Here is a 22,830-nt window from a genome sequence, read left to right as displayed (position 1 = left end):
TATATATAAATGTAATTTTAAATAGGTTTTTGTTGCCAAGTTGAAAGGACTTCCGAAATAAAATTTTATTTAATTAGACTTCTCAGAATCCCGAGTGACTCCATTAGTTACTCTTATCATAGAATCTAGACATAGTACTTTGAGAGATATGTTCGTAATAGGAATACAGGGGACAGAGGGCAAAAGCCTAGGGCCCACTCATTGTGGAGGAGACCACCATCCTCCCCATCTTGCGTAAAATCAGGATGCACAAAATCTAAATCATAATTGAAACAGGTAAGTAGAAATATCCATCTCCCAGCAGCTCCAGCAACAGGAAACTCTAAAATTGCCTGTATTGACACTTGATGCTTGATGTAGAAGGAGAAAAGAATCACACAGACACACACACACAGACACACACACACATTTAATGATAATATATTCAGAAGTCTTAGAGAGAGTCACCACATGCCACAGGGGGCCAGATGAGAGGAACCCTAAGGGAATGGGTTCAACCAAGCAGTGGCAAGCTGAGAGAAAGCAAGGACCTGTGGACAAACGCCTTTTTTGGGGGGTCAGGTGGTGTACACAAACAGAAACTGTGAGGAGATTTCTTTGGTGCATTTGAATGTCGCTAGGTCTCACTCATAGGAAAGTGAAAAGGGGAATTTGTGGCAGGAGCAAGCCTTATCACACTGGTTCTTATCATCTGGGTGGGGTGCTCATAGCCTGTTTGTGGGGATGTTGAAGCAGCCAGAAAATACAAAGTTTTAAAAATTTACAATGCAAGTTAACGTTCCCATCTAATCTCAGAAGCAGAGAAGACAGAAGTGGGACTAGACAAATATGCAAAGAAATGACAGTTGAAAACTTAACAAATTTGGTTAGAGTCATAAACCTAAAAACTAAGGCTAAGTTACATTTTAAAAAGGATAAACTCAAAGGAATCAAAGACACATTATAATTAAGCTTATGAAAACTAAAGACAAAGAAAAAATTCTCAAAAGTGACCACAGAGAAGCAACCCATTAATTATAGTGGAACCACTAATTTGAATGACAGTAGACCTCTTATCTGAAATTTATGGGGACCAGAAGGAAGTACGTGGCATTTTTCAAGTTTTGGAAGACAAATGTCAACCACAAATTCTTTATGAAAATAAATATCAGGGATGAAGAGGAAATAAAGACATTTTCAGACAAAAGAAAACTAAAACAAAATTATCGTCAGTCAACATACACTTAAGATTCCACTTTAAAAGTGAGAAAGGTAAAGCATTCTAAAGAAAAGATCTTTAAACTTCCTTGAAGGAGGATATATTGTAATGCCTGCAACAGTCACTAAGAAGCATATACAAAACAATATACTCAAAAACACCATGAATAAATCAAGATGAAGTCCTAAAAAAATTTTTAAGTCACCTATAGGAATGTAAGAAAAGGGAAAAAGAGGAAACCAACAACAACAAAAATAAAATGTCATACTTAAGATCTAACATGTGAATAATTACTAATAGGTAAATAGTCAAAATACAACAATTAAAAGACATTAAAATAAACATAATCCAACAGTATTCATCTACAGCAATTTTATTTTAAATATACAGAGGTTGAAAGTAAAAGAAATAATACCTTGTAGATATTAGTAGAAAAATGCAGGAATGATTATATTAATATCAAATAAAGTAGACTACAGAACAAAGGAAATGACTAGAGACTGAGAGCCATTACATAATGAAAAAAGTTTCCATCTACCAAGAATGCATAGTGATCCTAACTATATATGAGGCTGTATTCTCAACAAAGCCTCAAAATATATGGCTTCTGCTGCTGGTAAGCTGATCCCAGCTGTGATTCTTTGTATTTGCTTGTGTCTCCAGGTTTGGATGGTATTTTTGCCTTGTGACCTCAAATCTCTGATAGTTACAAGAAAAGCCATTGATTTCCATTTGTTCAGATTTGTCTTGATGTGAGGAGAGGAGTGACAACTTCCAAGCTCTTTATATATCAAGGATAACATTCTAAGTCAAGAGACTATCTTTTTATTCTATTTAGCAATTCATCCTTGAAAATTCTCCTCAAATGTCAAGTACCTAATGAAAAGTTCCATGTCATTTTCTTCCCATTTTTTTTTTTTGATTTGATTTACGTCATACCCTTCTTTACTCTCCTGGCCCTACTTTTGCTATTGCTATCACCTTCATCTGTAGTCTTTGAATTGCTTGGTGAGCTCTTGATGTTAGGAAAATATGTATCTTTCATCTCTGTATTTATAATGCCTAGCACCATATCTAGCAGGCAGGGCATAATTTCCATGTGTAAGAATAATGAATATTATGATCAGTATGATGCCTAACCTCAAGAAGTTACATATTTTAGTTGGAGTAACAGGGAAACTAATAGGCATTTTATATATAAGGTGAAATGTACAAGAATTGCTGAGTGCACAGGTGCTATGAGAGTTAACAGGAGGATAAATTGTATGTTTTCTAGAGGAGAGGAGACCTGAACTCGATATGAAAGCAAGAGTTGCTTGACCCAAACAAAGCAAAAAGGGGTCACGGGGGACCAATTTTGAAAGGACAGAGGAAACATCTTGAGTTAAGAGTGTGAATGTGAGTGACAGCATGGTGGGGTGAAGACTCACTGACCTATATCTTGTAACATTATGTGTAAGTCTGGCTGAAGCTGAGCAGAATGCTTGATAGCATCACCTTTCTTGATGAAGTGGAAGACATGGTCATTTGCTATGAGTAAGGAGGTCGTGCAAAGTGGGAGTCTCAAAGAGAACCGTAAAGTCTGAAATAGTCTGTTAAGGAAATGAGAGTAGTGACCTTTTGACAAGTTAAATAAGGGACAGTGATTTGAAACAAGAAGGGGCAAGTTAAAGAGAACAGAGAAGAATTTCTTGTGCAAGGAGATGTAAGAGATGGTTTGTAGGTAGGGAAGAGGTAGGTAAGTGAGGGGCCATCATATATGCGGGACACTTAGCACTCTACAAAAGAAATAGAGCCTGGGGCCACCATTGAAATCATGAGAATGATAATGGTGAGGAAGCAGACAACTCAACTGGTTTCCACTAAAATACTTAGCTTTGACATTGGCATCTACTTAGTCCTACTCAGTTGTAGCTAGGGAAAAAACAAAAATGATGAATTTTGTGGCTGACTCTATGTAACACTAAATACCTTGCATTTTAACTTCATTAAGACAGTTCTGTCTTGTCATGTAAACTTTTCAATAGCATCCTGTATTATTCTCTTGGTGCTTGTCTCTTTTTATTCTAATACATTCTACTCATGATCACCAGGTGAATCACCCTAACCATTCTCCCAATGAGGTCATTCTTCTGATGCACATTCTGAGTGTTTCATCATTGCTTGATCTAGCTGCTAATGTGCTTGTTGCAGAAAAGTTAAACAGATTGTGGCTGCTTGATGCAAGATAGTATCATTCAGCAAATATAAAGTGGTTCATAAACTAAAATAAACCACAGTAGGACCAGGCTTAGAAAGGTTAGGAAACAGGCTGACTTGAAGATCTAGATAGAAAGATTTGAAGATGTTTCTAATGGAATTATCAACTGCATTTGGGAAACTCAAATTTCTAGGGAGAGAATGCGAGTGGCTTAACTTAGGTCCCTTTACCTTAGGAACAGGGTATCTTTACATTGCAACAAAATTGTTTCCAAAGGAAAACCAGAGTTTTTTACCAAAAGACAGGGAAGTAGAGCTAAGTAGGAGTAAGCAGAAACTAAAACCAGTCCAAAAATCAAAACTCAGATGTGTTTTGATCATAGGCCAAAGAACTTAGCCTGATAGCCAACCCCCCCTTTTTTTTTTTTTTTTGGTATGCGGGCCTCTCACTGTTGTGGCCTCTCCCGTTGCGGAGCACAGGCTCTGGATGCGCAGGCTCAGTGGCCATGGCTCACGGGCCTAGCCGCTCCGCGGCATGTGGGATCTTCCCGGACCGGGGCACGAACTCGTGTCCCCTGCATTGGCAGGCGGACTCTCAACCACTGCGCCACCAGGGAAGCCCAACCCCTTCGTTTTTATGGCTTCTATACACTGTTTTAGTGTCATACAACATTCCAATGTATTGTATAAATAAAGTCAGAAAATGAGTAATAGAGAATGGTCCATTAATTCAGTTACTTACTCTCACTTTTATTTTGAATCTTTGGTCTCCTATCTTAGGTTAAATGAAATATAGTGTTGCTACAACTTGGCTTCTCTGGGTCATGGTACCCAGATATTTATCCTGTAGCTTAAGGCACTCATGAAAGCCTCAGGTTATCATACACATCTTTCTAAGATGATTTAGACTTGGAAAAGACAGTGTGTTTTTTGAAGGGAAACAAAGAAAAAAGACTTACCAACTCTTCCTGAATTTATTAATTTTATTTAGATGTGGGTAATTAATAGATAAAATTAATAAATCATTAAACTTGAGTGACCATCTGCCAGGCATTGAGCTAAGTGTTGGAGCTATAGCGGTTAAAAAAAAAAAATTATAATCCTCCCTCTCATAGAGTTTACAAGTTAGTGAAATTGACAAATATTAAGCAAACAAACAACAAATACACTGTATAATTATCCTAAGCCCTCAAAAGGAAAATATACTTACTTTTCAATACCAGATTATAACATTTACATAATGTAAAATCAACTGCTTAAAGTATTTTCAGCATTTGGACAGATCCTTACACAAATACATTTATTGATGCTGTGATAATTTTGGCAATGTTTCTAATCCCAACTTTTTTTCAAAGAACTAAAGCTACAAAGGCAAATGAGATATAGTCCTTCCCTCACTGAATTTACAGTGTAATGAGGGAGAGCCACAGAGAAACTACCTGTACTACTGTACCGTGTTCCATTACATGTATGCATTGTAATTTTAACATAGTTATTAAAATGCATAAATTAATGGCTCTATTAATTATTCTTTACCTTGGTATGACATATATCTGCTACAGACTATCAGTTACAATAAATATGCATATGCTTGAAATAAATTTGAACATGAGAAATGTAAGGAATCTTGAATTTGTAGTTTAATTAAAATAGTAAATTGTCAAGAAATCTACTTCCAAGTAATTTAAAGTTAATATAAATTACTGACATTTCCAGTGTTAATAACATCCTGAACTGATTAAACAGAGATTAATCAATTATCTGTTATATTGCTGTAAGCATTCTGATTTCATATCTTAAGTGATATTTACCTGTTAGAAGTAGAGAAGCGATATTGCAGAGCTTAAGAATATGACATCTGCAGCCAACTTATAAAGTTCCAGTGCCTTTGCCATCACTCATCACTGAATCTGGTCCTTGGATAAACTACTTAAGGTCTCAGTACTTTGTTTCTTCATCTGAAGATTGGAAGTAACAATAGTATCTGCCTCATAAGATAGTTCTGATTGTTAAATGAGGTGCCGTGGTGTAATATATAGCTCTTTGATTAGTGCCTAGAATACTGGAAAAGGATTTGTTCTTATTGAAAATGAATATATTTTGGTGGACAAAAAGTTAACATAAAGGTTTATGCTCTATCAAACCTTTTAAAAAGTATTTTTGAATAAATCTTTCCAAGAAAAATTTTGCTTACTATAGGTGTTAGTTTCCCTGCTTTTAAAACAATATCATGTATTTTGTTTGTATGAAGTATCATGACATCACAGCTTCCCAGGATTATCATAATATGTGAAAAATTTTCCATGAGAGTTTGACGTCAATTCCCGTTGATGTAAAGATGCTTATGTACCAGTGTTTCACGGAACTATTCAACCTGAAAAGCCATTTTTAGATAAATCATCCAGGGCAGATATGGTGCCTGAATTCAGGTCATGCCAACTGAGGAAAAGTGACTGATTTTTAAAAATATATTTAGTCATTGTCTTTTAATTATGCAGTTTATTTTTAGTTTGCAAGCTGGCATGTGATGAAGCCCATTTGCAAATTTAATTTTTCATACTGGCCAAGAAATCCTAGTTCTAAACATTGAGCTGGGTGTAACTAGTAAATCCACGATGAAAAATATTGTTCTTTCTGTTTCTCCTCATAATACTCTAAGAAGATCGACAAAGCTGAATCCCAGTAATGTAATATATACCTGATATTGATATATATAAGAAGAATGCCAAGGCTATAAAAAAGCATGTAAGAATGATTAGAAAAAGACAACAGTGCACCAAAACACCCCCTCTTTCAGGAGATCTTTTCTTTATGCTGAGTTTTTTGAGAATCTGACATTTAAAAGTATGGTTACAATCTGAAGATAAGAAATGATTCACTGTAGGGTGAAATGAATTGAGTTTAATAGACATAGCTGTTTGGGGTGTGCAGGTCACATACATGATCATCCTTTCCCTCCTTCAAACTCTTCAAGCTGGATGCAGGGAAATCATAGACTAGAAATCTATCACAAAGAAATAAGAGTTCAGTTTAAAAGAAACAAACAAAAAAACATGTTTGAGGCTTAGAATGAGCTTCTCTATTTTGTGTACATACTTAATATTTTAATATTTATATTTATCTCTCAGTCAGTATGGACTGAGAAGGTTAATTGAAAAAATACATCCTCAGTTTCTCAAACTAACTTCAAGGACAGATACAACCACAGATGGCTGATTTCACAGTAGTGAATATAAAGAGAATGAATCTTGTTAAAATTTTCATGATCGTATAGCATTTGTCTTATCAATGAAGTGCTTTGTTAAATTCACCCAAAACAATTTATATGTGTGTGCATTTTTAATGCATAATGCAGGTGGATATAATTACTGTTGCAAATTTTAATACAGGCTCTTCAGGTTACCTGCCATTCTAGAAGTTACGGAAATCTAAAATTTAAGGTTTAATCACATAAAGGATACAATAGAAAGCTATTCAAGCTCTGCCCCCAACTTAAGGCAGTCTTTCCTAAACTGTAAATGATATAAACCATATTTAACCAGTTAAATAGCTAAAGCTAAAGTATCTATTATCTTGAAATTTATGGCATTCAGTTATAAATATTTAGCTGTTAAATGAAGGCTTATATTCTCTTTCAAAAATGGCATTTAAAAGGATTATTTGTTACAACTCTGTATCAGTGCAATTGAAAAATCTTTGAGTGCTTTCTGTTTGTGGGCTGTGTGCAAATAAATATAATTTGGCCTATAAGTCCAGCGAAAGACAAACAAATAAATGGCCTCTAGAGTATTAGGGAGAATGATGGGATGCTCTTCTAGGGTTAGAGAAGACAAAGGAGAATTAGTTAAATCTACTATCTGGTTTCTTAGGAACAAAAACACAGTCATGAAAGAATATGTATGCTTTGTCTTCTTTTAAACCATTGGTCTAAATAATAAAATGAGATCATACAATATAAAATATGGCCATTTTCAGGAATTTCTCCTGAAATTGACTATGTGAATGGCCATTGCTAAATGAATTATGGTGTAATCTACATCTATCGTGGAGACAGCCAAATGAATGGCTAGGCTGTATTAGAGTCTGCTAATTTCCCACATAAAACTTCAGTTTCAATACTACAGTTTCTCTGTCATAGGCTTTCTATTTTGTGCTTTAAATCGTGTTTTGCTGCATTTTCTATGGTTCCTTAAGTATGTATGTAACTTAGGACTTCACGTACTGTGGATGCTTTATAAAGTTTGATTGAATGGTTTCTTCAGTAATTCATGTTATCACTGTTCCATCAGACCTCTTTAACACCGTTTACCTTCTTTGAAGTAGACGAGGAATTCTCCCTGATTTTAAAAAGGAGAATTCCTTAGGTCAGCAATGTGCTTGCTGCCCCTAAGTGAATCATGCAGAGTCCACCATCGTTACTCATTTAAAAAAATTAAATAACTGGAAAGTCTTTTACTTAAACATTAACCTCATAAATTATGACTCCAATGAAGAGAAGTAATAATCACAAAACTGATAGTCCGTGTGTGTGTGAATGTGTGTGCATGTGAATGTGTGTGTGTGTATGCATGCACAGGAATGCATGTGCGTGGGCACATTAGAACTCTACCAGGCAGTGTGCTGTGTACTTTACATGTGCCAAATTCTTTGATTCTCTAAACCACTCTATGGGGTAGGTGCTGTTATTCTCTCATTCTGGGAGGGATCAACATGGCAACATAGGAGGCTCCTGAACTTCTTTCCTCTCATGGCTGCACCAATTGTACAGCAGCTACATATACAGAGCTGAGAGAAATCCAGAAACTAGCTGAGTGACTCCTCCACGTCAGGTGAATGAGAAAGTATCCACATCAAAATGGGTAGAAAAGGTTGAGACATACTTTCCCCATAAACCCCACTCATAGCACAGGGCTGTGAAATTGGGAAGGAACCCCTAACTCTCAGCTTCTCCCTGAGGAGTGAATGGTTTGAAACACACATCTTGTGCCCCAACTTTTAAGGCTTCCACTCAAGGGATCTGAAAGCCAAAGGGGTTTGCGTCCACAAGACCAGCAGGGCTATAGGAAACAAAGAAGCAGTTCTTAACAGGCACTCAGGTACTAGCCACACTCTCACCCCAGGGCTCAGCACAGAGGGAGCAGGCAAAGATACCCATTTATCAGTCTTTTCTTGGAAGGTACTTTATTACGTACATTATTTGATACTGCCTGAGCATCCTGCTTCTAATTTGCATGCTTCTCGGGGCTGGCTGTGATCCTTCACGTTGCCAGAGGGAGCCAGTGGGCCCTTCTGCTGCTTTTTCCCTCTAGTGCACTCCAACTATATAAAACCACATCACTCACATCTTTCTTGAAGTAGCTTGTACACATACCCTGGGTGCCAGCTTTTATGACAGGCACCTGAGGGACATGGCCATCAGATCACCTGGCCCTGAGAGCCAATGGGGCTTGCATTCACAACTCCAATAGGACTATAGCAAACAGAGTAGTTTTTGTTGTTGTTGTTCTGTTTGTTTTTTGCTTTTTTTTTTTAAATTGAAGTATAGTTGATTTACAATGCTGTGTTAGTTTCAGGTGTACAGCAAAGTGATATATATATATATATATATATATATATACACACACACACACACACACACACTTTTTAATATGCTTTTCCCTTATAAGTTATTACAAAATATTGAGTATAGTATAGTTCTCTGTGCTGTACAATAGGCCCTTGATGGTTATTTGTTTTATATATAATTGTGTGTGTATGTTAACCTCAAACTCGCAATTTATCCCTTCCCCTCTCTTTCCCCTTTGGTAACCATAAGGTTGTTGTTTATGTCTGTGGGTCTATTTCTGTTTTGTATATAAGTTCGTAGTTTTTATTTAAATTTTGTTTTAAATTTCAGCGTTATTGATATATAATTGACAGTAAAATTATAACATATTTAAAGTGTATATTGTGGTGATTTGATATGTGTATCTAAAGGAAAGGATTCCCATCTAGTTAATTAACACATTCATCACCTCAATTTTTATTCATTCATTCATTCAGTCACTCATTCATTCAACTTACTGAAAACACTTGAGTTCTGTTCTCTTAGCAAATTTCAATTCCACAATACAGTGTTATCAACTGTAGTCACCATGTTTTACATTAGCTCCTCAGACCTTGTTCATCTTACAGCTGAAAGTTTGTACTCTCTTACCAACTTTTCTCTATTTCTCTCACCCTACTCTGCTGTCTCTGACAACCACTTTTCTATTCTCTGTTTCTATAAGTTTGACTTTTTAGAAAAGATTCCACATATAAGTGATATCATGCGGTATTTGTCTTCTTTTGTCTTACTTATTTCACTCAGCGTAATGCCATCAAGGTGCATCCATGTTGTTGGAAATGGCAGTATTGTCTTCTTTCTCACCACTGAATGAGATTCCACTGTGTGTGTGTGTATGTATGTGTGATAGATACATACACATTGCATCCTTATCCATTCATTCTTTGATGGACTCTTAGGTTGTTTCCATATCTTGGCTATTGTGAATGATGATGCCATGAACGGGGGGTGCAGATGTCTTTTTGAGATCGTCTTCTCATTTTTTGGATCTGTATGTAGTAGTGGGAATTCTGGGTCATATGGTAGTTCTCTATTTAATTTTTTGAGGAACTTCCATACTATTCTCCATACTGGCTTTACCAATTTATATTCCCATCCACAGTGCTCAAGGGTACCCTTTTGTCCGTATCCTCATGAACACTTGTTATCTCTTGTCTTTTTGATGATAGACATCCTAACAGGTGTGAGATAATACATCACTGTAGTCTTAATTTGCACATCCCTAATGACTGGTGATGTTGAGCACTTTTTCACATATCTATTACCATTTGTATGTCTTCTTCGGAAAAATGTCCATTCACATTCTTTTCCCATTTTGTAATTGAGTTATTATTTTTTGGTTATTGAGTTATGTAAGTATCTTTTATATTTTGGATATTAACCCCTTTTGGATATGTGGTCTGTACATGTACTCTCCCATTCCATAGGTTGCCTTTGCATTTTGTGGACGGTTTTCTTTGCTGTGCAGAAGCTTTTAGTTTGATGTAGTCCACTTTTTTTATTTTTGCTTTTATTGCCCATGCTTTTGGTATTATATACAAAATATCTTTGCCAGAAACCATGTCAAGGAGCGTACCCCCTATGTTTTCTTCTAGAAGTTTTATGGTTTCAGTTCTTACATTCAAGTCTCCATTTTGAGTTGATCTTTGTGTATGGTATAAGAAAGGAGTCCAGTTTCATTCTTTTGCATGTAGTTGTTCAGTTTTCCAAACCCCATTTATCGAAGAGATTATCCTTCCCACATTGTATATTCTTGGCTCTTTTGTTGCTTAACTGACTATATATATATATGCATGAGCTTATTTCTAGGCTCTCTAGTCTGTTCCATTTATCTATGTGTTTGTTTTTATGACAATACCTTACTATTTTGATTAATATAGTTTCATCCAAAAAAAAAATATAGTTTCATAATAAAGTTTGAAATTAGGAAGTGCAGTGCCAGCTTTGTTCTTCTTTCTCAGGATTGCTTAGGCTATTTGAAGTGTTTTGTGATTTCATATTAATTTTAGGATTATTTGTTCTATTTCTGTGAAAAATGCCATTGGGATTTTGATAGGGATTATATTTAATCAGTAGATTGCTTTGGGTGGTATGGTCATTTTAACAACATTAATTCTTTGAATCCATGAGCACAGGATATCTTTCCATTTATTTGTGTCTTCTAAAGAAGCAGTTTTTTGGGGTTTTTTTTGCGGTACGCGGGCCTCTCACTGTTGTGGCCTCTCGCGTTGTGGAGCACAGGCTCCGGACGCGCAGGCTCAGCGGCCATGACTCACGGGGCCCAGCCGCTCGGCAGCATGTGGGATCTTCGCGGACTGGGGCACGAACCCGGTCCCCTGCATCAGCAGGCAGACTCTCAACCACTGTGCCACCAGGGAAGCCCCTAAAGAAGCAGTTTTAAATGGGAGCAGGAGCACCCCACCTGCACACCATGGTTTACACCCATACTTGGCACAGAAGAAGCAGGCAAAAATGCCCATCTGCCAGTTTTCCCCTGGGAGAGGCTTAAATGCATACTTTCCCAGCTGCTAGCTGAGGATCTGGCTTCTAATTACCCTGCATCTAGGTGCTGACTGCCATCATCCCTCTTGGGGCACTGACAGGTCTTGGAACACTCTCAAATACTGGGAACCACTAAGAACAAAGACTGCAGCTTGGACAATCACAAAGGATTGAGAGACAACCCGGAGCTTGGATCGGACTGATTGATAAGCTTTATCTCCTACAAGAGAGCAGTCTGTCAAGACTATGAGAGGTGGCTGTCTTATCTAATGTTCAGAAACCAACTTGGAGAGACAAGGAAAATGAATAAATATGGGAATATGTTCCAAACAAAAGAACAAGATAAATCTTTAGGAAACCGATCTTAGTGAAACAGAGATAAGTGATTTACCCAATAGAGAGTTCATGCAGATAAGCCAAAGAAAGCAGAGGTAGTTATATTTATATCAGACAAAATAGACTTTAAGCCAAGATGGCAACGAGAGACAAAGAAGGCCATTATATAATGATCAAGAGGCAAATTCATCAAGATTATATGACAATTATAAATATTTATGCACCCAAATGTCAGAGTTCCTAAATGTATAAAGCAAATATTAACAGATCTGGAGAGAGATATAGACAGCAATACAATAATAATGGGGGACTTATCCAGAGAGAAAATCAGTAAGGAAACGGTAGACTTAAATTACACTATAGATCTAACGAGCATACATGGAACATTCATTCCAGCACTAGCATTCCTTCACAATGCCCATGGAACATTTTCCGAGATAGATCATATGTTAGGCCACAAAACAAGTCTTAATAAATTTAAGAGGATCGAAATTGTATCAGGCATTTTTTTCAACCACCATGGTATAAAACTAGAAATCAATTACAAGAAGAAAAAGTGAAAGTTCACAGATATGTAGAGATTAAACAACATACTCCTTAACAACCAATGGATCCAAAAGAAATCAGAGGAAAAATCAAAAACAACTTGAGACAAATGAAAATGGAAACATAGCATACCAAACTTATGAGATGCAGCAGAATCAGATGTAAGAGGGAATTTGGTAGTGATAAATGCCTACATCAAGAAAAAAGAAAGATCTGAAATAAACAACCTAACTTTACACCTCAAGGAACTAGAAAAAGAAGAACAAACTAATCCCATTAGTAGAGGGAAGGAAATAACAAAGATCAGAGCAGAAATAAATGAAATAGGGACTAAAAGATAATAGAGAAAAGATAAACAGAATTGACAAACCTGAAAAGATGCTCAACAATCAGTAATCATTAGGGAAATGCAAATCAAAACCACAATGATATGTCACCTTACACCTGTTAGGATGTCTGTTATCAAAAAGAAAAACGGTAAATGCTGGAAAGGATGTGAAAAAAAGAGGACTCTTGTGAATTGTGGGTGGGAATGTAAATTGGTGTAGCCGCTATAGAAAACAGTATAGAAGTTCCTGAAAAAATTAAAAATAGAGCTACTATATGATCTGACATTCTCACTTCTCTGTATATATATCCAAAGGAAAGGAAATCATGATCTTGAGGACGTATCTCTACTCCCCTGTTCATGACAGCATTATTCACAATAGCCAAGGTATGGAAATGACCTAAGTGCCTGTGGACCAATGAATACCTAAAGAAAATTATATATATATGCCCACACATAACAGGATGTGCCTCCACCTCAGCATGTGGACCTTTTCTGGCTGCTGCAGAGCATCTACTTCTCCTTGGCCTTCATTCTGAGTTGCACTTCTCATCCTAGACTTCCTATCCTGTGTCCTTTGATGGGTACCCTGCAGGAACCAGGGGGTGGCTCTCACTCCAGTAAGCAGCACTAACTGGGACCACTGCAAGAGTCAGCAGTGAGGTCACTGTGAGTCCCACCCATGACCTGCCAGCAGTGTTAATCCAACAGGAGCTTTCTCCTTTTTGTGGCCTCCACCACTCAGCACTTACCCAGGGGTTGGATGTATCATAGAATTGAAATATTATATATATATATATATATATATATATATATATAAAAATGTATGTATCATATGACATATATATGATTGATATATATATATGTATATATATATATAATTCAGCCTTAAAAGGAAGGAAATTCTATGATTTGCAACAACATAAGTGATCCTAGAGGGCATTGTGCTAAGTGAAATAAGCCAGACAGAGAAAAATAAATGCTGCATGATTTTACTTATATACGGAATAAAAAAAAAAAAAAATAGTTGCAGGCTTCCCTGGTGTCACAGTGGTTGAGAGTCCGCCTGCCGATGCAGGGGACACGGGTTCGTGCCCCGGTCCGGGAAGATCCCACATGCCGCGGACCGGCTGGGCCCGTGAGCCATGGCCACTGAGCCTGCGTGTCCAGAGCCTGTGCTCTGCAATGGGAGAGGCCACAGCAGTGAGAGGCCTGCGTACCACAGGAAAAAAAAAAAAAAAATAGTTGCACTATTAACAGCCGAATGATTGTTACCATGGGCTGGGGGTGGGGGAAATAGGGAGAGGCTGGTAAAAGGTTACAAACTTTCAGTTTTAAAATGAATATATTGTGAGGATCTAATATATAAGATGGTGACATAGTCAATAGGACTGTATTGTATGATTGAAATTTGCTAAGAGTATAGAAGTGTTAAGTGTTTTCACACACACACACAAAATCAAATATGTGAAGTGATGGATGTGTTAATTAAGTTGATAGTCGGAATCCTTCCATAATGTATGTGTATCTCAAATCATCACACTGTACACTTTAAATATATTCCAGTTTTGTTAATTGTACCTCAGTGAAGCTGAAAAAAATTATCCTCATTTTACATATGAGAAAACTGAAGTGTAGAAAAGTAATTTTCCCAAGACCATGCAACTAGTCATTGACATACCTGAGAATCAAAGCATGATTTTTTTGTGCCAGAGCTTTGCATGTCTAATACTGTGCTATTCCTCGCCAGTGGAGAAACTGGTAACTGGCCGTCCCAGCAATAAGCCATGATGAACTAAGATGTTAGTTTCCTATCCTATAAAATATGAGAATTGGACTAGATGAGGTCAAAGGACCTATCCATATCCAACATGTTACGATTATTATTTTTTAAAGGTAGTTCCATAAGATTTTATCTTTTCTGGATCTTCCCCAACCTCCCAGCCTACATCTACTGAGTCATGGATTGGAAACCAGTGGAAAATTTCCCATGTGACAGTCTGCTCAATTTAGGAAGTAGCTCTCCTTTCATCATTTAAGTCAACTTTGGCTAGAGTTTAAATCATGTTTGATACAAATTTGAGCTATTTTATTTTTCTGAAACATAATATACTTAAATCAAAAAATTTTAATTACAAAGTAGGAATACATTTCTTTATAGGGCCATATGTCCTTTAAAAGCAGTTGCTGTGACTGGACTGTGTTTCTCTTTCCAATGCTTTGCACTAAATTGATGCTCAGTAAATATTTGTTGAATAAAATTAACATAAGGTGTTTTTAAACACCAGTTTACATGAAAGTCTGTGATTGAATATGGATTTATATTTACTGTAAGTAATCTATGAAATTTTGTTATTTAAGCTCTGTTTCTTATAATTTTTTGTTTGTTTGTTAGCTTATTTCCATTTGTAAAAGGTCAACAAAGGCCTTGCTTGTAATCGCTGATTCAGGACTATTATTTTAGAAACACACACACACACACACACACACACACACACTTAAATGTGTAACATTCTATTTTCTTTAAGTGTGTGGTCTGGTACTCAATAGACTAGTTGCAGATTTGAGAGTCAAAAGTGGGGGAAAACCATGTGTTTCTTAGAGACTATATGGGTCCTAATGTTACCATTTGTAAAATGCTCAGGAAATGAGATTCTAGAGAATTTTATTGATTGAACTTGTATAGTAGAAAAAACATTTTGGAGGAATACTGGGGGCAGACATTTATTACACAGTGTTGTGGAGTCTGTGAGTGATACGCCTGAAAGGATGCTTTGAGACCACAAGAAGTGAGTCACTTGCCTAAAGTGCCACAGTTACTTACCAGCAGAGTAGAGGCTGGGAGAATTTAAACATCTTTATTCCCAGTTCACTTATCTTCCCAATGCCCTGCATTCAGAGGTTAATTCATTTACTCATTCTCTCATTTATTAAAAATCTATTTGCTATGCACACATCATATTTTAAGCACTTTGATGGATTCCAGAGGTACATGAGTGAACTAAACAAACAGGGCTTCTGCCGTTGTAGGTTTACCGACCTTTGGCTTTTCTTCAGTGATTGAATATTATTAAATTATGGAATTTAGTTTGGGAATACATGTTTCTATGATAAAAGAGATTTAGTTGAAAATTAAGAAATTATTTCTTTCTATATTCCCATAAATTGTGGATTTTGTTGACTGATGGGAATTTACAGAGCAGGTTCATTTTTCTATCACTATTTTTTTTAGATTGATTAATTATACAATGATCCTTATGAAGTTTCTGAAAATTTAGGCACCTTGGAGCAATGAGAATGAGGTTATAAAGCAGTGATTTATAAGTTTTCCTACAAAATGGAAAATCCTGAATGGCAGGAGTCAGAGATTAAGGGTCAGCCATTAATCCCCAGCTGAAGATTTTCTTCTTCCGTTGCCAAACCTCAGGGACTGTGTGATAGTTTTGTTAAGAAAGCTGTTTCTTCTTTAAATCTCAATAATGTTGTAAACAGTGTTTTAAAAACTAGTCAAACTGGTGTGAAATGTTCTTGACCAATTATTTCAGTACTTCCTGGTTTTTCCTTCTCTACCTAACCTGGATGTTTAGTTTCCTGCTTGTCTGTAATAAAGATAACTAATAAATTCTCTCTCTCAAGAATGTTTAAATTGTAACTGTTCTTCCTAAATATATTTGAATTTTAAAATAAGAGTAAAAGTAAAGCCAAAAAAAGTAAAGCCAAAATACTAAACTATGGAATTCGAAGGGCAGGATAACCTTCACATCACATCACCTATGGATAAAGCTAGCCTCTGTGTCAAATGTATCTCTAGTGTACACTACTTTTGCCTACTTTCTTACATTCCGTTATATATAAGTATGAAAATGTGAAGTTATTCTTCATATTTTTAATATCGATTGTATGTTGTATAATACTTATTTAATAGACAAAAATTGAGGCAAAAATATGAGGCTATTTGACATCATTTTTCATTAGGATTTTGACATTTAAAAAGTTCTGGAGGGCTTCCCTGGTGGCACAGTGGTTGAGAGTCTGCCTGCCGATGCGGGGGACGCGGGTTCGTGCCCCGGTCTGGGAGGATCCCACATGCCACGGAGCGTCTAGGCCCGTGAATCATGGCCGCTGGGCCTGCGCGTCCGGGGCCTGTGCTCCGCAGCGGGAGAGGCCGCAGCAGTGAGAGGCCCGTGTACCGCAAAAAAAAAAAAAGTTCTGGATACTGTCAATTTACTGTATTGCATGATTTTTAAAAGAAAACATTTTTCTGTTACAATTGTAAATAGGTTGGTTTTGGTCAATTGATATTTATTGGATAATTGAGAAATGCTTTGCATGTTAACTGACCTTTGTTTAGCTAAAGGCAGTGATTTTCTAAGGTAAACAGATCAGGAAAAGATGTATTATTTAATCCTTTTGGGTTCCTTTCCTTCTTCTGGGTTCTCTGTTTCCAGGGTCTTTCTTTTTTCTGCATTAACACCTGTTCAGTTTAATCCTGACTATACAATTCCTAACAACTGGAAGAATGTATGGCAAATACGAAAATTGCTCAGAGCAAGGCAGAAATACTTAAAGGTGTTCATTACTAATAAAATCAAAAGGAATTAAGTTTATTTTTAGCTCAGAAAATTGAATGCTGAAAGTGGATTAATAGTACTATTCAATTAAGTGGTGTGTGTGTGTGTGTGTGTGTGTGTGTGTTTATTTAGGAGGGATTGTTTGTAGTCTCCTGATCTATTACAGAAACAAGAACATGAAGACAAACTGTTGTTAAAGCAAATCACGTTAGTCATTAAGAAGTATTCTTGTCTCTGGGGGTTTGGAGAACGTCTTCAATTTGTAAGTTCTGAATATCACCTTATGTGAGAATAATCTGGAGATATAACAGGGCAGAGAATGAGCAACCAATAAGGAGAAAGGGGGTGTTCATAGGCAGTGGTAGCCAGTAGATTTCACCAGAATTTGTAGCTGACGGTGATATTAGCACATGGAAATCACAGTAGATGTAACACGGGAGCTGAGAGCTACCAAGGCACGTTTGTATCAAGATACTCTTCAGTTAAGCTGTTAAACACGCTCCTGAATAACTAGCTGGCTTTGCACACATTTTGTAAAACAGGCATCGTCATTTACCGGCTTGCCTTTTTGTTACCCCAATGCATTATTTTACACGCAGAGCTCAAAATTTGCATTTTTATCTGTGCCCTAATTGGTTAGACATACATACAGCTCTTTTAATATTCACTTACTCTCCCCCATACTTTTCCTTCTTCATCCTCATCCATCCCCCAATCACCTGTTCCCAGGTTACCAAGTTCTAATATAGAAATAGAGTGTGCAGCTTCTACAGTTGCTAGAAGTGGGTTAGGCAGGTGTTTGATGCAAAATGACCCATCAAGGACTATAGTTAGTAGAAGCGAGAGGGGAGACAGGTATCAGGTTTCCTGTTGGAGGGGAATTGTATCCTGAATGGTAGTAATTGCCGTGAATCAAGCTCAATGTTTCAACAACAGCTCGTCACACCTGCACAGTCTCCTCCCATGTCTTATAACTGGTCCAGCAGTTAAATAGCTGTAAAGCACTGTCTCCCTGTCTCATTTCCCCTGAGTTCCAACAGCAATAGTAGCAATAGCAGCTGTAGAAGCGGCAGCCAGAGATAGGCAGGGCTGTTGCTTGCAGCCGCTGCATGGCGGATTGCCTCGTCGACACACACATACACACGCACACACACACATACACACACACACCCGCACAGATTTCCAATATCAGCGCCTCTTGATATCAATCAAGGACTCAAAGACAGGAGAGAAGAGCATTAGTCATGGACAACAGGTATTTCATCTCTGACAAATTCCTCCTGATGCTTGTTGGTTTGGATAATAAAATAATCATTCTTGATACCTAGCTTGAGTGGGAGACTGGAGGTGGCCGCGATAGAGGAGGGGGGAAGTGGGAGGAGTGAGGGGTGGGGAAGGGGACTGCCAAAGCTGACTTTCAGGCTCCGGAAACCTACATCTTTCAGCCTCCGCTGTTTTTGAGTTGCAAATTGTCAGGAACCGGGAGATTGCAGGCAGCCCTTGTGGTTGACTAGAAATCGATTTCCATCTCTCAGACACTAGTTAGAATGGGCTGTGTGTTCTGGAAGGGGGTGGAAGTAAGGAGGAGGAGGTGCTGTGAGCAGAGTTCTTGAAGCTCCACTCCTCTGGGGAAGCCGAGCCGTGAGGGGGACTCCTGACTGAGCGGAGCGTGTGAATTGGAAAGGATCCTGCTAGCTGGCTAGTCCCAGTTCCTCTCCAGAAAAGCAGTTGCTCTGGCTTCAGAGATGTGCCTAGCCTTCGCCTGCATCACACTGCAGTAAGTTCAACTCGACACGGTTGGCAGTTTGAGTGGCTTCTGGGTATGTAGTGCGGGGGAAGGGAAGCTGACAAGAAATGGTGAGGAAAGTTAGAAAAGCAGAGCTTTGAATTCTCCATGAGATATTAAATCGGTTTGTCTCCTTGACTCCTGTCCTAGTTACGATATAGTCGAGTTACTCTCAGTTATTGGCAGACAGAGACCGCTTGTTGGTTAGGTCTGCAAGAAGCACCCTGTTCTTGGTGATTTTCGGCAACAAAACTGGTACATGCATTCTAGATTTAATTACAAGAGTGGGCTTCTGAAAGTTACTAACAGATAGCAGCTTGCATTTTCAACAGAAAATTTGTAAACAGGTTGGCTTAGATCTTCAAATGCCCAGTTAATTAAGTTTCATTCCAGACTTGTTCCTAACCTGTAAAGAAGCAATCAAACAAAACAAAAGTCTTTGATTTACTTCATTAAATTAAAATGAAATGTGAAGCAGGTCTTTAGATAATTGCTAGGCAACAGTCGAGGCGAGACTGATGTTATGATAAACACTCAAGTACTCTTTAGTGGGTGCAGGATTCCCCCAGTTTCTTACTACTGCAATCATCTCCTCCACTTGCTAAATGGTGCCTTCCTTGTGATTTCTAAGTGGTGTTTTTTTACATAGATGGCTTTATACTTAGAAACAAGCTGCATGGTGTTCACTGGCAAAAAGTGAGGCTTAAAAAACTTTTTTAAAAATGACTTCTACTGGTGGCTCAAATTGCAGATAACCAACTTTTAAAAGGAGGTAAAAACAGGTCAGCAAAGGCCAGCCCATTGTAAAGCAAATGACCAAATGAATGTGAATGCAGGCAGAATACTAAAGGTCTTTTTCAGGAAGGAAACTAGAAATAATTAATCTGAAAACGTTGGGGTAATTCTAACCAGGTCCTCTTTTACACTGACTAGATTTTTATAATGGAGAAAAAAACGGGAATCTCTTAAGCAGAAAGAATAGGTCACAAAAATACTAGACTTAGCCACAGGATCACTGAAGAAAATACTATATTACTATAGTTTTCTCCAAGAAATATTAATGGAAAAACAGAGGTTATCTAAAACAGAATCCAGGATTTTAAGCTTAACACTTTCATGTGTACTTCCATAAATTCTATAGGTTAAAAGGGTGTCAAAACTTAGGAAACAACTATTGTAAAATGCAAAGTAATCTGAAATTCTCCACAATTAGAAAAGAGGAAACTAAAGGTCAGTCTCCTCCAATTATTTCAGTTTTCAGTTGTGTTAATCTTTTTCTAACCCACCTAATCTTGATTATTTTATTAAAAACATATTCTGAATATAATATGAATTACTTTGCCTACTCATCTTGGGGATCTCCAGATATATTTGTGTTATTATTGAAATATCCAACTTTTTAAAGGTAACCCATTCCACACATGCATAATTTCTTGGTGCAAAAAACTGTCCGTATGACTTAGTAAATCAGCAAGTCAAATGTAATCCAGGGGATATATTTGTTATGATAGTGCATGCATGATGGTGGTTAAAATTTTTAGCAAAAAACAAAAAAAAGAAAAAGAAAAGGAAACATCTATACAAAGACTAAAAGAACATGTTTGGAGTGAGTTTGCAAGCAGTTCCCTGCTACTCTAGAATAAATCATTACCTGAACCTTAAGAATTTAGCTAAAGAGAAGAAAAATCAGGCTGAGAGCCTGATTGGCATTGATAAGAGTTTAGGTTGGATAGGAGTTTGTCAGAATTTCTTTAAAGATAGAAACTTAGGTAGATGGCATTGAGTTTCGGGAATACCTTGGCTTCATATTTTGGTTGTCCTGCTGGTAAACAAACCTCATGTTATATCTGAGGAGAAGATTTCCAAAACCATTTTTGAAATAAGTAATTATTTTAAAGTTTAAAACATTGGTAAGTTTTGCTGGAACAGTGTCTGAACTAGACGAGTATCCTGTGACTCATGCTTTTCCCTGCACACTTGAAAGAAGGAAGACTTGTGGCCAGACAAGCCAGACAAAGATCAGCTGGTCCCTTCGTCTAATTCTGCCTACTAATCATGACTGTGATGTTGATACATAAGCTTGAAATGACATTTTAAGAATATCATTTCCTGGATGCTTATTTTCCTGGCTACAGGAACAGAACTGGAACAGTACTGTGCTTATGTATGCTTGATACTCTTGCATTCTTCTCTTAAGCGTAATACCTTTAGCTTAGAAGCACCTGTCTGCAGGAAGCTCTAGATAAACTATTGAAGAAACATCTTCCTATTGCCCCTCTCCTATCTATGGCATTTTCTTTCTCTTGTAAAACACCAACCTGAAATATGACCTCAAGTAAGAATCCCATACACCTGTTCACCCTTAGGTATTTAATCTATCTATCTATCTATTTATTTATTTTTGGCTGCATTGGGTCTTCGTTGCTGTGCATGGGCTTTCTCTAGTTGCAGTGAGCGGTGGCTACTCTTTGTTGCAGAGCACGGGCTCTAGGTGTGCGGGCTTCAGTAGTTGGGCTATGTGGGCTCAGTAGTTGTGGCTCGCGGACTCTAGAGCACAGGCTCAGTAGTTGTGGTGCACAGGCTTAGTTGCTCCGTGGCCTGTGGGTTCTTCCGGGACCAGGGCTCGAACCTGTGTCCCCTCTGTTGGCAGGCAGATTCTTAACCACTGCACCACCAGGGAAGTTCCCACCCTTAGGTATTGACTGGTTACCACTGCAACTCCTTGATAACTCCTTGGATTATTTGCATGTATGATTTTCTCACCACACAATGCATGACTAGTTCCTAGTTACTGTGAGTGCACAAATGCCAGGCCCTAGGTTAAGCACTTTGTTTTTTAATTGAAATGTAGTTCATTTACAATATTAGTTTCAGGTGTACAACATAGTGGTTCAATATTCCTATGATTACATTCCATTTAAAGTTATAAAATACTGGCTATACTCCCTCGACTGTATATTACATCCTTGTATTTTATTTATTTTAAACGTAGTAGTTTGTATCTTCCCCTGTCTTGCCCCTCCCAAGGTTAAGCACTTTAAATATGTTTTCTCATTTATGGGATAAAAGCTACAGGAGGGAGATGGCATGCTCTCCCATTTATAAGAAGTTCAACCCCAGAGGGAACAAGCAAATTACATAAAACAGCATATTTAGTAAATGGTGGGCTAGGATTAGCCCCCAAGTGTGACTAGCTCTAACTCTTAGTGACTTTGCCACATTGTTTTATTAAGATGGTACTCTACCATGGATCAAGTGGAATGAGCCTATTGTTTTGCGGATGGCGTGGGTTGAGAGTGCTTGAAAAATTGTATCAGTCAGGAGAGAACTCCCAGCTGTACTGACACCCAAGATTGGATCTACCTACATAGGAGCCTAAATTGACTCTAGATCCAAACGTGGCATACTTTGCAATTCCAATTTCAGTGTTCTGCTGTGGCTTCGTGAACCTTGGCAGTGAAGCTGGGGCATCTTTGCTGGGACGAAAGATGATGGAGTTATTGTGGGAGTAAAATAAAGAGATCGCATGGCGGGAGGCTGGGACGAGAACTTGTCCAGATTCTGTGTTCCAAGGGACTCTAGGAAACAGCCTCTTCGGGCTATGTGTGGAGTGGAGATTTTTAAAAACACACATGAAGCAGAGACTCAGAATATCTCCTTACATAGGTCTGATTATAAAAATTAGATTAGCTTGTTTTCAGATAATCTCCTTTGTGTGTGTGTGTGTGTGTGTGTGTGTGTGTGTGTGTGTGTGTGTGT

General features: G+C 37.6%; 1 protein-coding gene across 1 annotated transcript in view; it reads left to right on the top strand.

Annotated features, from left to right (window-relative positions):
- Positions 1-18,749: 18,749 nt before the first annotated feature.
- Positions 18,750-22,830, top strand: part of DGKB (diacylglycerol kinase beta) — a 704,177-nt gene continuing 700,096 nt past the window's right edge. The window contains exon 1 of the mRNA XM_027102569.1: positions 18,750-19,062. The gene's annotated coding sequence lies outside the window, so the exon portion shown is untranslated. The remainder of the gene's footprint in view (positions 19,063-22,830) is intronic.

The sequence above is a fragment of the Aethalodelphis obliquidens genome, unplaced genomic scaffold, assembly GCF_003676395.1.
Source record: "Aethalodelphis obliquidens isolate GAN/ISIS:26980383/991018 unplaced genomic scaffold, ASM367639v1 scaffold5, whole genome shotgun sequence".
Lineage (NCBI taxonomy): Eukaryota > Metazoa > Chordata > Mammalia > Artiodactyla > Delphinidae > Aethalodelphis > Aethalodelphis obliquidens.
This window is presented reverse-complemented; position numbering and strand designations above follow the sequence as displayed.